This window comes from Eptesicus fuscus, chromosome 3 (assembly GCF_027574615.1).
Source record: "Eptesicus fuscus isolate TK198812 chromosome 3, DD_ASM_mEF_20220401, whole genome shotgun sequence".
Taxonomy (NCBI): Eukaryota; Metazoa; Chordata; class Mammalia; order Chiroptera; family Vespertilionidae; genus Eptesicus; species Eptesicus fuscus.
Window position 1 is genome coordinate 110,270,759 of NC_072475.1, and position 12,211 is coordinate 110,282,969.

General features: G+C 38.7%; 1 pseudogene; it reads right to left on the reverse strand.

Annotated features, from left to right (window-relative positions):
* Positions 1 to 9,645: 9,645 nt before the first annotated feature.
* On the reverse strand, positions 9,646 to 11,509 carry LOC103303966 (importin subunit alpha-1-like; annotated as a pseudogene).
* Between the last annotated feature and the right edge of the window lie 702 nt (positions 11,510 to 12,211).

Below are 12,211 nucleotides of genomic sequence, written 5' to 3' on the forward strand. Positions count from 1 at the left end.
CAAGGTGGAGATAATACACTTCAAAGGGTAGGGTTTACAGAAACATTGTTAGATCGGGGAATAGCCTACAGCTGTTCAGGTGTTTGGCCAACAGGAGGCAATAACTTGTAGATTGAGATGCCCTGAGCTGTCTGGCAGAAAACAATCATCCTATTCAGGTTTTGGGGGAAGTGCCTTTCCAGCCATTCCAACAGATGATTACAAATGTGACTCAGCCTTTGTTGAGGCCCCAAGTTTCATCAACCTTTGATGAAACTCTTGTAATTATGACATGCTGGAATTGGCTTCCGGCAATCGACAATGATACTAGACAAAATGTAAGGACATGAGTCACACAAATGCAGTATTATGGATTTCATCTCTCTGTGCGGGACACGTTCAATCCTATTTTAAATGCAGGAAAATTAATTCAATAGTTTATTGTGGCTTCATACTAAAAAATGGAGGCCAATAGTATAAATTTCATTAAAGCAAACCAATCTAAGTTGAGAGTTGAAAAATATAGTGGTTTGATTGATTATCTCACATCTAGATCTAAAAATGACAATGTGCCAATTGATAAAATGATAATACTTCCATCATCTTTTGAGGGTAGTCCCAGAAATATGCAGCAGCAATATCAGGATGCTATGGCAATTGTAACAAAGTATGGCAAGCTTGATTTATTCATAACCATGACATGCAACCCCAAATGGGCAGATATTACAAAAAATTTACAATGCTGGCAAAAAGTTGAACACAGACCTGACTTGGTAGCCAGAGTTTTTAATATTAAGCTGAATGCTTTTTTAATGATATATGTAAATTCCATTTATTTGGCAAAGTAATAGCTAAAATTCATGTCACTGAATTTCAGAAACGCAGACTGCCTCACGCTCACATATTATTGATATTAGATAGTGAATCCAAATCACGAACAGAAGATGACATTGACTGTATAGTTAAGGCAGAAATTCCGGATGAAGACCAGTGTCTTCGACTTTTTCAAATTGTAAAATCAAATATGGTACATGGACCATATGAAATACAAAATCCAAATAGTCCATGTAGTCGGACATCCCCCAAGGGGTCCCAGAATGGAGAGGATGCAGGCCAGGCTGAGGGACACCCCCCCCCCCCGCATAAATTATGTGCACTGGGCCACTAGTTTGTTTATATTCTGCTTAGTTTCCATTGTCCTAGGACAGTGGTCAGCAAACCGCGGCTCGCGAGCCACATGCAGCTCTTTGGCCCCTTGAGTGTGGCTCTTCCACAAAATACCACTTACCCTAATTAAGTTAATAACAATGTACCTACCTATTTAGTTTAAGTTTTAAAAAATTGGCTCTCAAAAGAAATTTCAATCGTACTATTGGTATTTGGCTCTGTTGACTAATGAGTTTGCCGACCACTGTCCTAGGAGATGTATCAGTGAAGATATTGCTATGAGAGATGCCTGAGATTTTACTGCCTATGATTTCTTCTAAGATTTTTATGGTTTCACATCTTACATGTAAGTTTTTTATCCATTTTGTATTTATTTTTGTGTATGGTGTAAGTTGGTGGTCTAGTTTCATTGTTTTGCATGTACTTGTCCAATTTTCCCTATACCATTTATTGAAGACTCTGTCTGGACTCCATTGTATGCTATTGCTTCCTTTGTCAAATATTAATTAAGCATAATGGCTTGGGTCAATTTCTGGGTTCTCTGTACTGTTCCATTAGTCTATATTCCTATTCTTGTGTCCTTACCAGGTTGTTTGGAATACAGTGACTTTGTAGTATAACTTGATATCTGATATTGTGATCCCTCTACTTTGTTCTTTTTCGAGACTGCTGCAGCTATTCAGGGACTTTTTTGATTCCATATACATTTTTGGAGAGTTTGTTCTTGGTCTGTGAAATATGTTGTTGATATCTTAATAGTAATTGTATTGAATCTATAGATCATTTTGGGTAGTATGGGCATTTTAATGATGTTTATTTTGTTCATTTGATTCTACAAATCCATGAACATGGTATGTTTTTCCACTTGTTCTTATCTTCATCTATCTCTTTTTTCAATGTCTGGTATTTTTCTGAGAACAGGTCATTTACCTCCTTGGTTAAGTTTATCTCTAAGTAACTTAACATTTTTGTTGCAATAGTAAGTGGGTTCTTTTATTTTTTTTTAGGTTCTATTTCTGATAGTTCATTATCCGTGTATAAAAATGACATAGATTGCTGGGTGTTAATTTTATATTCATCTACAATGCTGAATTCATTTATTAAATCAAGTACTTTTTTGATGGAGTCTTTAGGGTTTTCTATGTACAGTAGCATGTCCTTTGCGAATAATGATATTTTACTGCTTACTTTCCAATTTGGATGTCTTTTATTTCTTCTGGTCTGATCACTATGGCTAGCACTTCCGGTACTATGTCAAACAGGAGTGAAAGTGGGCATCCCTATATTCTTCCTATATTAGGGGAAATGGTTTTTGTTTTTGCCATTGACTATTATGTTGGCTGTGAGTTTCTCTCATATGGCCTTATTATGTTGAAGTATGATTACTTTATTTGTACTTTGTTGAGAGTTTTTACCAAAATGGGTATTGAATTTTGTGAAATTCTTTGTCTGCATAAATTGATATGGTCATGTTATTTTTGTCTTGCAATCTGTTAGTGTGTTGATTTGCAGATATTGTACTAGCCTTGCATCCTGGAAATAAATCCCACTTGGTCATGGTGTATGAACTTTTTAAACATATTGCTGAATCCAATTTGCTAAAATTTTGTTGAGAATTTTAGCATCTATGGTCATCAGGGATATTGACCTGTAGTTATCTTTCTTTGTAGTGTCTTTATCTGGTTTTGGGAGTAGGATAATGCTGGTCTCATAGAAAGAGCTTGGACGTGTCCCTTCCTCTTGATTTTTTTGTAATAGTTTGAGGAGGATAGGAAGGTAAACAATCCAATTAAAACTTGGGCAAAGGCCCTAAATAGAGACTTTTTAAAAGTGGATATACAGAAGCCCAGGAGACATATGAAACCATGCTCAAAGTCACTAATCATCCAAGAGATGCAAATCAAAACGACAATGAGATATCACCTCACACCTGTCAGAATGGCTATCATCAACAAATCAACAAACGACAAGTGCTGGTGAGGATGTGGAGAAAAAGGAACCCTCATACACTGCTGGCGGGAATGCAGACTGGTGCAGCCACTGTGGAAAACAGTATGGTATTTCCTCAAAAAATTAAAAATGGAACTCTCATTCGACCAAGTAATCCCACTTCTATATATCCCAAGAAATCAGAAACACCAATCAGAAAGGATATATGCACCCCTATATTCATAGCAGCACAATTTACAATAGCTAATATTGGAAACAGCCTAAGTGCCCATCAGCATATAGTGGATTAAAAAGCTTCTACATTTAGACAATGAATACTATGCTTCTGTAAAAAAGAAAGAACTGATACCATTCACATTTTGTTAGTTCTTCTTTAATATTTGATAAAATTCCTTTTGTTAGTTCTTCTTTAATATTTGATATGTACTTGTTTGTAGCCATTTCTATTCTTTAGGCCTCTGTTCCTGCTTCACTTTGTATTTTTCTTTTTACAACATTTCTTTTGATAGTGATAAACTCTCTAAGCCTTTTTTTTTTGTCTGCTAAGCTCCTGATTTCCCCTTCAATTTTGAAGGATAGCCTTGCTGGGTATATTATTCTTAGATTCAGTCCCTTGCTTTGCATCACTTTGTATACTTCCTTTTGTTAGTTCTTCTTTAATATTTGATAAAACTCCCCTGTGAAGCTGTCCAGACCAGGCCTTTTGTTTGCTGGGAATTTTTATTTTTTATTATTGTTTCAGTTTCATCAGTAGTTATTGGCCTATTCAGCTTTTCTGATTCTTTCTGATTGAGTTTTGGAAGATTGTATTTTTCTAGGAATGTGTCCATTTTTTTCAAAGTTGTCCAGCTGTTGGAAAAGACATTCATAATATTTCTTTTTTTACCGTCTTTTGTATTTCTGTGGGGTCAATTTTTACTTCACCTTTTTCTTTCTCTTTTTGTTTATTTGGGTCTTCTCTCTTTGTTTCTTGGTGAGTCTGGCTAGAGGTTCATCAATCTTGTTTATCTTTTCAAATAACTAGTTCTTGGTTTTAGTGATCTTTTATTTTTGTTTTTGTCTCTATGTCATTTATTTCCTTCTTTCTACTGACTCTAGGCTTTTCTTTTTGTTCTCTTTCTAATTCTTTAAGTTGTAGGATTAGATAACCTATTAACATTTTTTCATGTTTTTTGAAGTAGGCCTGTAGTGCTATGAACTTCCCACTTAGGAATGCTTTCACTGTGTCCCATAGGTTTTGGGTTGTTGTGTGTTGATTTTCATTTTTATCCACAATGGTTTGTATTTCTTCTTTGATCACTTTGGCAACCCATTCATTGTTTAATGGCTCACTATTTTGCCTTGATGGGGTTGATTGTTTTTATTGTAGTTGCTTTCTAATTTTATGCTATTGTGATCTCAGAAGTTAACAGATATTATTTCAATCATTGTGTTTTTTTTTAATTCTTTATTGTTTAAAGTATTACATATGTCTTCTTTTTCCCCCATTGAACTCTCCCCAGCCCTCCCACCCCCCCAGCACATGCCTTCAACACCAATGTCAGTGTCCATTGGTTATGCTTATATGCATGGATATAAGTCCTTTGGTTGATCTTTTACCCCCCACTACTACCCTCCACTGCCTTCCTTCTGAGGTTTAACCAGCTGTTCAATGCTTCTCTCTCTCTGGATCTATTTTTGTTCATAAGTTTATGTTGTTCATTATATTCCACAAATGAGTTAGATCATGTGATATTTAACTTTCTACAATTGGCTTATTTCACTTAGCATAATGCTCTCCGGGTCCATCCATGGTATTGCGAATGGTATCAGTTCTTTCTTTTTTACAGAAGCATAGTATTCATTGTCTAAATGTAGAAGTTTTTTAATCCACTATATGCTGATGGGCACTTAGGCTGTTTCCAATATTAGCTATTGTAAATTGTGCTGCTATGAATATAGAGATGCATATATCCTTTCTGATTGGTGTTTCTGATTTCTTGGGATATATAGAAGTGAAATTACTTGGTCGAATGGGAGTTCCATTTTTAATTTTTTGAGGAAATGCCATACTGTTTTCCACAGTGGCTGCACCAGTCTGCATTCCCGCCAGCAGTGTATGAGGGTTCCTTTTTCTCCACATCCTCACCAGCACTTGTCGTTTGTTGATTTGTTGATGATAGCCATTCTGAAAGGTGTGAGGTGATACCTCATTGTCGTTTTGATTTGCATCTCTTGGATGATTAGTGACTTTGAGCATGGTTTCATATGTCTCTTGAGCTTCTGTATATCCACTTTTAAAAAGTCTCTATTTAGGGCCTTTGCCCAAGTTTTAATTGGATTGTTTATCTTCCTTTTGTTAAGATGTATGAGTTCCTTATAAATATTAGAGATTAAACATATGAGTATATTACTGTCGATCTTCTCCTTGATATCTTCCAGAAGTTTTTTTATGTATTTGTATGCTTCTGTATTGTTTACCAGAGTTATATCAGCTTGTTGAATTGCTCCCTTTAATATTATGAAGTGTCCTTCCTTATTTCTTGTTTGGCCTCCACTTTGGGGTCTAATTTGTCAGATATAAGTATTGTTACCCCAGCTTTTTTTTCATTTCCATTTGCTTGAAAACATATTTTCCATCCCTTCACTTTCAGTCTGTGTGATTCCCTTGGTCTGAGATGGGTCCCTTGTAGATAGCATATATATGGGTCATGATTTCTTATCTATTCAGCCACTCTTTGTCTTTTGATTGGAGCATTTAGTTAATTTACATTTAATGTCACTATTGATATGTACTTGTTTGTAGCCATTTCTATTCTTTAGGCCTCTGTTCCTTCTTCGCTTTGTATTTTTTTTACAGCATTTCTTTTGATAGTGATAAACTCTCTAATCCTTTGTTTTGTTTTGTTTTTTGTCTGCTAAGCTCCTGATTTCCCCTTCAATTTTGAAGGATAGCCTTGCTGAGTATATTATTCTTAGATTTAGTCCCTTGCTTTGCATCACTTTGTATACCACCCCCCGCCAGTGTCTTTTGTCCATTGGTTATACTTATATGCATGCATACAAGTCCTTCAGTTGATATCTTACCTCCCCCCACCTCCCCCCAAAGTTCCCGCTGTAGTTTGACAGTCTGTTTGATGCTTCTCTGCCTCTGTATCTATTTTTGTTCATCAGTTTACAATGTTCTTTATTACCCATAAACAGCATGGCGTTGCCTCAAAAAATTAAAAATGGAACTGCCATTTGACCCAGTAATACCACGTCTAGGAATATATCCCAAGAAAACAGAAACACAAATCAGAAAGGATATATGCACCCCTATGTTCATAGTGGCACAATTCACCATAGCTAAGATTTGGAAACAGCCTAAGTGCCCATTTGCAGATGACTGGATTAGAAATCTGTGGTACATCTACACAATGGAATACTATGCTTCTGTAAAAAAGAAGGAATTCTTACCATTTGCAACAGCATGGATGGAACTGGAGAGCATTATGCTAAGTGAAATAAGCCAGTCAGTGAAAGAAAAATACCTCATAATCTTCTTTGTCTCTTTTATAGTTTTTGTTTTCAAGTGTATTTTGTCAGATACAAGTGTTATCATTTCTTGCTGTGCTGGTTTGACAGTAATACACTGTTTTAAGTCTTTTTTTTTTTGGGGGGGGGGGCAGGAAGCTCTTTATTTCATCTTAATTTTGAATGATAGCCTTGCTGGATAGAGTAGTCTTGGTTTCAGATATTGATTTTCATTACTTTGAATACTTCATGCTATTCCCTTCTGGCCTGTAACATTTTTTCTGATGAATCAGCTGACAGCCTTATCAGAGCTTCCTCATAGGTAACTAACTTTTTCTCTCTTGCTGCATTTAAGATTCTGTCTTTGTCTTTCATCTTTGTCATTTTAATTATGATATGTCTTGGTGTGGATCTCATTGAATTCATTTTGATTGGGAATCTCTGTGCTTTCTGAACTTGTGTTACTTCCTCTTTCACCAGGTTAGGGAAGGTTTTGTCATTATTTCTTCATAAAACTTTTCTGTTCCTTTGCTCAATTTCTTCTCCTCCCTGAACCCCTATGAGACAGGTGTTGTGATGTTTCCTCTTGTCCCAAAATTCCTTTAAACTATCCTTTAATTTTGGTTATTTATGAGTTAGCTGAGAAGCTTCCCATGGAATATCACTGAACTTGGCTATTGGTGAGCTACCTTGGGCTCTTTCCCTCAGCTGAGATTTGCAAGAGGAAGAAGGCAGAAAAGCATCAGAATCAGTAATAGAAGCCTCTTTCTACAGCAGCAGCTCTCCAGGGTCTTTTACTGTCAAAGCTTAAATTTTTTTCCAGCTGGAAAAAGAGCAATGCTTACAGCATCCAGCTCCAGTATCACCAGCAGGGCAGTGAAGGGTAGATTTGGAGTTCAGAGATAATATATTGATAACTGGCAATAGTAGGAAACATACTTATGCAAAAGATTAATGGTTAAGCCAATAATTTATCTGATCATTTTCCATAAGCAGCAGGTCGTTAAAGTTGACCATGACCTTTGAAACATTATATTTTCACATGGAAAAATAAAAGATTTTCCCAATCTTGAGGGATGTTTAGGTATACCTTCAGGTTTAAGTACTTTATGCAAATTACTGGTATTTAAAGTATACTTAGTGATGACAAGAGTATTAAAAGTTTAAGATTTTACTGTTATAAGGGCTATAAGATTACACTAAGATCACTCTTTTTATATACTGTGAAAGAAAGGAGCCACACGCTAACCTGACAAGCTCAGGGGAGGCCTGCGTGGCCGTCTTGCAAACTCAGAGACCTGAAATAACCACAAAGGATGGTTTGAAAATTAAATATTTAACTACAAACAGGTTATAGTGGGCAGTCATGTCCTAGTCCGATATCTTCCCTGACAAAGATCAACTTAGATCTTTTTTCCTGAGCCCATTTGCCTTTTTGCCTCTAAGATAACATATCTGTGAGATGTCTGTGAGATGTCTGGGTAACTTGTAACTTCCTTTTTACCCCGGACCCCTCAGGGCACAACAAATGGCACCGGGACATTCCTTCATTGTTATTGTTATCGAGTTAATTGTCAACTGTTAATTACATTAAAGTATCCTGTATCTATCTCTGTAAGAGAAGCACATGTCCATCATTTCACTTTTCACCCAATCCCAGAGGTTTCCCCCGCTTTGCTTTGTCCCACCTCCCTAATCTGTCACCAATGGATTCCATGTAACTCACCTACATCCCTTTTCTTTGATTTCAAGGTATAAATATAGATGTAACCCTGCATTCTCCGGAGCATTATCTCAATTCATTGAGGTTCTGCTTCCCGGCATATGTCCACAATTTGGCTCAAATAAACTCACAAAATTCTTTACAGGTTTCAATGGTTTTTTTCGTTAACAATACCAAAAAAATCTGTTAATTGTAGCTGAAGCAGGAATTTTGAGGGAACATAGGCAGGCTTTGAGATTTTCTAGAATTTGGGTCCATAGGAAAAACACAGGGCCACAGACTGGGAGAAGGTACATTTCCATAACACAAGAAAGCCAGGTGCAGTTACATTTCCATAAGACAAGGGAGGCAGCAACAGGTATATTTCCATAAGACAAGGGAACCGGAAGTAGCCAAGAAAGGTCTATATTTACAAAATAAAGAGAAGGAAGCCCTTCATTCAGGAGAAGAAAAGCCCAAAGGGAATATGAAAACAATAGGGAGAAGGGGGGAGAACCTCACCTGTCCATGTGAGGTTCAACCTTTGAGCTCAGGAGTTACTATAGTAACCAACTCTAAGGGGATAGTGACCAATAAGAGCAGATATCAAGGCACCAGGATTTGCAGCCTTTATAAGCTGTAGGGAAGAGGGACCCTTTCCCCCTCCCTACGTGGGAGTCTGTATTTGTTACTCAGTAAATCTCCATCTTTGCTATCCGTGGATTCATTATTCGATTCTGGCGGACAAAAGAATCCGGGTTCCAGTCCAAAAATTATGTATCAGATGGTGCGTTGGCCAGAAATTTCTCTGTAAATTAATCAACCCTCTTCACATCGAACCGTGAGTAGCCACGGATTCTGTCTCTTTTCTGTCTCTTATATGATTTTGGAGGCAGACGGCCGCCCGCCAGTCACTTAAACTTGTCTGCTGTCTAAAAAAGCGGGCATCTCTCTCTATCTCTTTCACTGCTTCTTTCTGGATGTATTCTCCAGGGCCAAAACCAAAGCGGGCATGGGTCAGTCAAGTAAAGGCCACTAGGGCGACTGCCGCTAGGAAAAAAAAAGTCTCCCGTGGAAGGATAAACTGGTGCCGGGTTAGGGTTAGAGCGTTAGGCTTCCGCCAGTCGCAAGTCAAAGCCCATCCATTGACTAAATGAGTGCTTGGGTCCCTGCCCAGCTCCGAAGATCAAAGAAGCAATTCTCTTTCCGGTCCGGGATTCTCAGATGTTCTTAGAGTAAGAGCCACAGCGGAGGTGCTGGGAGAGAATCTCTCCATGGCATTCAGACTGCCTCAATAGGGTTTTAAAAACACATGTAATTAAATTCTTTTTTTTTTATTTTAGTTGAATTTAATCTTTATTTACAGGAGACTGCAAGATATGAAATTCCACATAGACATAAGAAACTCACTGAGAATGGAAGTTTCATACAATATGTACAGTTTGGAACTGTTCAAGTATAGATTTGTTGTAAAAAGTGCTACAATAACAAACCACATTTAAAAAGAGTTCTTAGTAGAGAAACAGTAAGACATACTTATACCAAACATAGTACACAACAAACAACTTTATGTTTCAGTTGTATAGTCTAAAAGTTAAAGGTCCCAGAAGTGCCATCCTGAACTTGGAATGTATAACCTTCAGTGGTAGTTTCTGGCACAACATTTTGATCTTCCTCTTCCTCTACAGAAAAATATTTCTCAATCAAGTTTAGTGAAGCTTTGTACACAGACTCATTTTCATGGTTTTGTTGAGCTTCGATTTTGTCCAAACCTCCACATTCTTCAATCATTATACTTAGTTTCTCAGTTTCACCTAGTTTCTCAGCAGCCTGAAAGATATTTGAAATGGCATCCAGAATAACCAGAATAATCAGAATAATCTTGGTATCTTTTGCAGTTAAGAGGTTCATCAGTGGTTCTATTATGCCACAATGAACGAGGTATACAATTTGTTCAACTGTTCCACCACTTGTATAGTTGGTCACAGCCCATTCAGCTTCCTTTTGTATCTTAAAGTCTGCCTTCGAAAAAACAATAATGAGGAATGGGACTAATCCATGATTCACAACTTGCTGTATCTGGTCCTGGCGGCCAGCTGTGATGTTTGACATTGTCCATGTAGCTTCCTTCTGATTATTAGTTTTGGAGTTCATTAGCAGGCTGGGAAAGATAGCAAGTGCTCCCACATATATTACCACCTGTATCTGTTCATTTGTCCCAGTGACAATATTTCCTATGGCTCTTAGTGCAGGAGTCACAATTGGCAATTCAGTAGCTCCTAAGAGCTTCACAAGTTGGGGCACAACTCCTGTTTTCACAACCATTTCAATCTGTTCATTTGGACCATCAGTAAGGTAGGAAATGGCCCAGCAGCTATCTGCTAATACTTCTGGATCATCATGATGCAGGAGACGAACTAAAGTAGGAAGAATCTGCTCAACAGCATCTAACGGGGGTACAGGATTCTTGTTGCGACAAAGGTTTGAAAGTGTCCAGGTCAGATTACGTAAGTAACCACATGCTAAAGATGACATATCAGGAACTGCAAGAAGAGCCAACAGTGGGTCAACTGCACCATACTTGATAACCAAGTCTCAGAAAACTGAACCATCACCTGCAATGTTTCCTAGAGCCCATACGGCTTGTTCACTGACGTGAGCGTGGGGAGATGCCAACAGAGAAATGAATGCTGGGATAGCACCTCCATCTACTACACCCTGGTCTATTCCGAAGTCCCAGAAGCAATGTTAGTGAGGGCCCAAGCAGATTCAAACTGGATGGGACTACAATCAGTTCTGCCCAAGAAGGACACAAATTTTGGGATCAAACCAGCCTGGATTATGTTGTCTATGGGTGGCTGTTTTTCCCTAGAAAGCAGTTTCCTTGCAGCCTGAGTAGCTTGGAGCTGGCTTTCCAAATTGTTGCTATTTATGCCTTTGACAATGTCCTCAACAGACCAATTTACAGTGCCCTGGTTGTTGTGGTTTTCCTGCAGTGGAGAAGTAGCATCATCAGGAAATGAGCTCACATTTCTCCTCTTCAGCATCTGGTCATCCTTCTGAGCTTTCCTCAGCTCCACATTAACTTCTATTCAGCGCCGCCTCATTTCTGTACTGTCTTTCCCCTTGTTCTTGAATCTGTTAAGGCGGGCAGCTGGCGAATTAGCATTCTTGTTGGTGGACATGGTTATGAGACAAAGGGAGAAGCTCTACACAGCCGGCTCATGTTGGTGCCAGGGTGTAAGCTGACACGGCCCTTGCACCTGAAGGGACTAGCAAGGCTGGGACCCTTACCCACACAGCTTTCCCAGACTTGTTTGGATGGCGGTTATCAGTAGAATGAGAGCAACCCTTTAATGGCTTACCAAGAAGTCTGTAACTATTTTACTGAGATTTGCTGTACCAAGAATTTGTCCTTCTGCTCTATCTCTCCCTTAGAGATTAAGAGGAACAAAGAGTACATTCCTCTGGACAGACCTCCTATTCAGTGTTTTGTGTATAAAAGGCATTACAGAGTTAATAAATGGCGCTATAGCCTCTCGAAGACTCGTAGACCTCCCCACCCCGCTGTCCTGTCTTTCTTTCTTTTCTCCAATCCCACCTCCCTACCTCAGCCCGGCTCAGCCTGTCAGGCTGGCCCCGACAGGCGCAGGCTTTCACAGGAGACCGTGAGCGGAGGATGGGCTGCGGTTCGGTTGCTCTGAGAACGTCTACCTCGGGTCGGCCCTAAGACGGTGTACACATGTAATTAAATTCTGACCTGTGTAGGGAATGCATACAAGGGTTGGTCACCCAGCATCCCGGGTCCTCGCGGCTGTCTTAGACAGCTGGGAGGGAAACTGAGACACGGTTCCAAGAACAGCACATTTCTGACCCACTACATACGTCCACTCCCCTGGCCCAGGTCCCAAGCAGGTT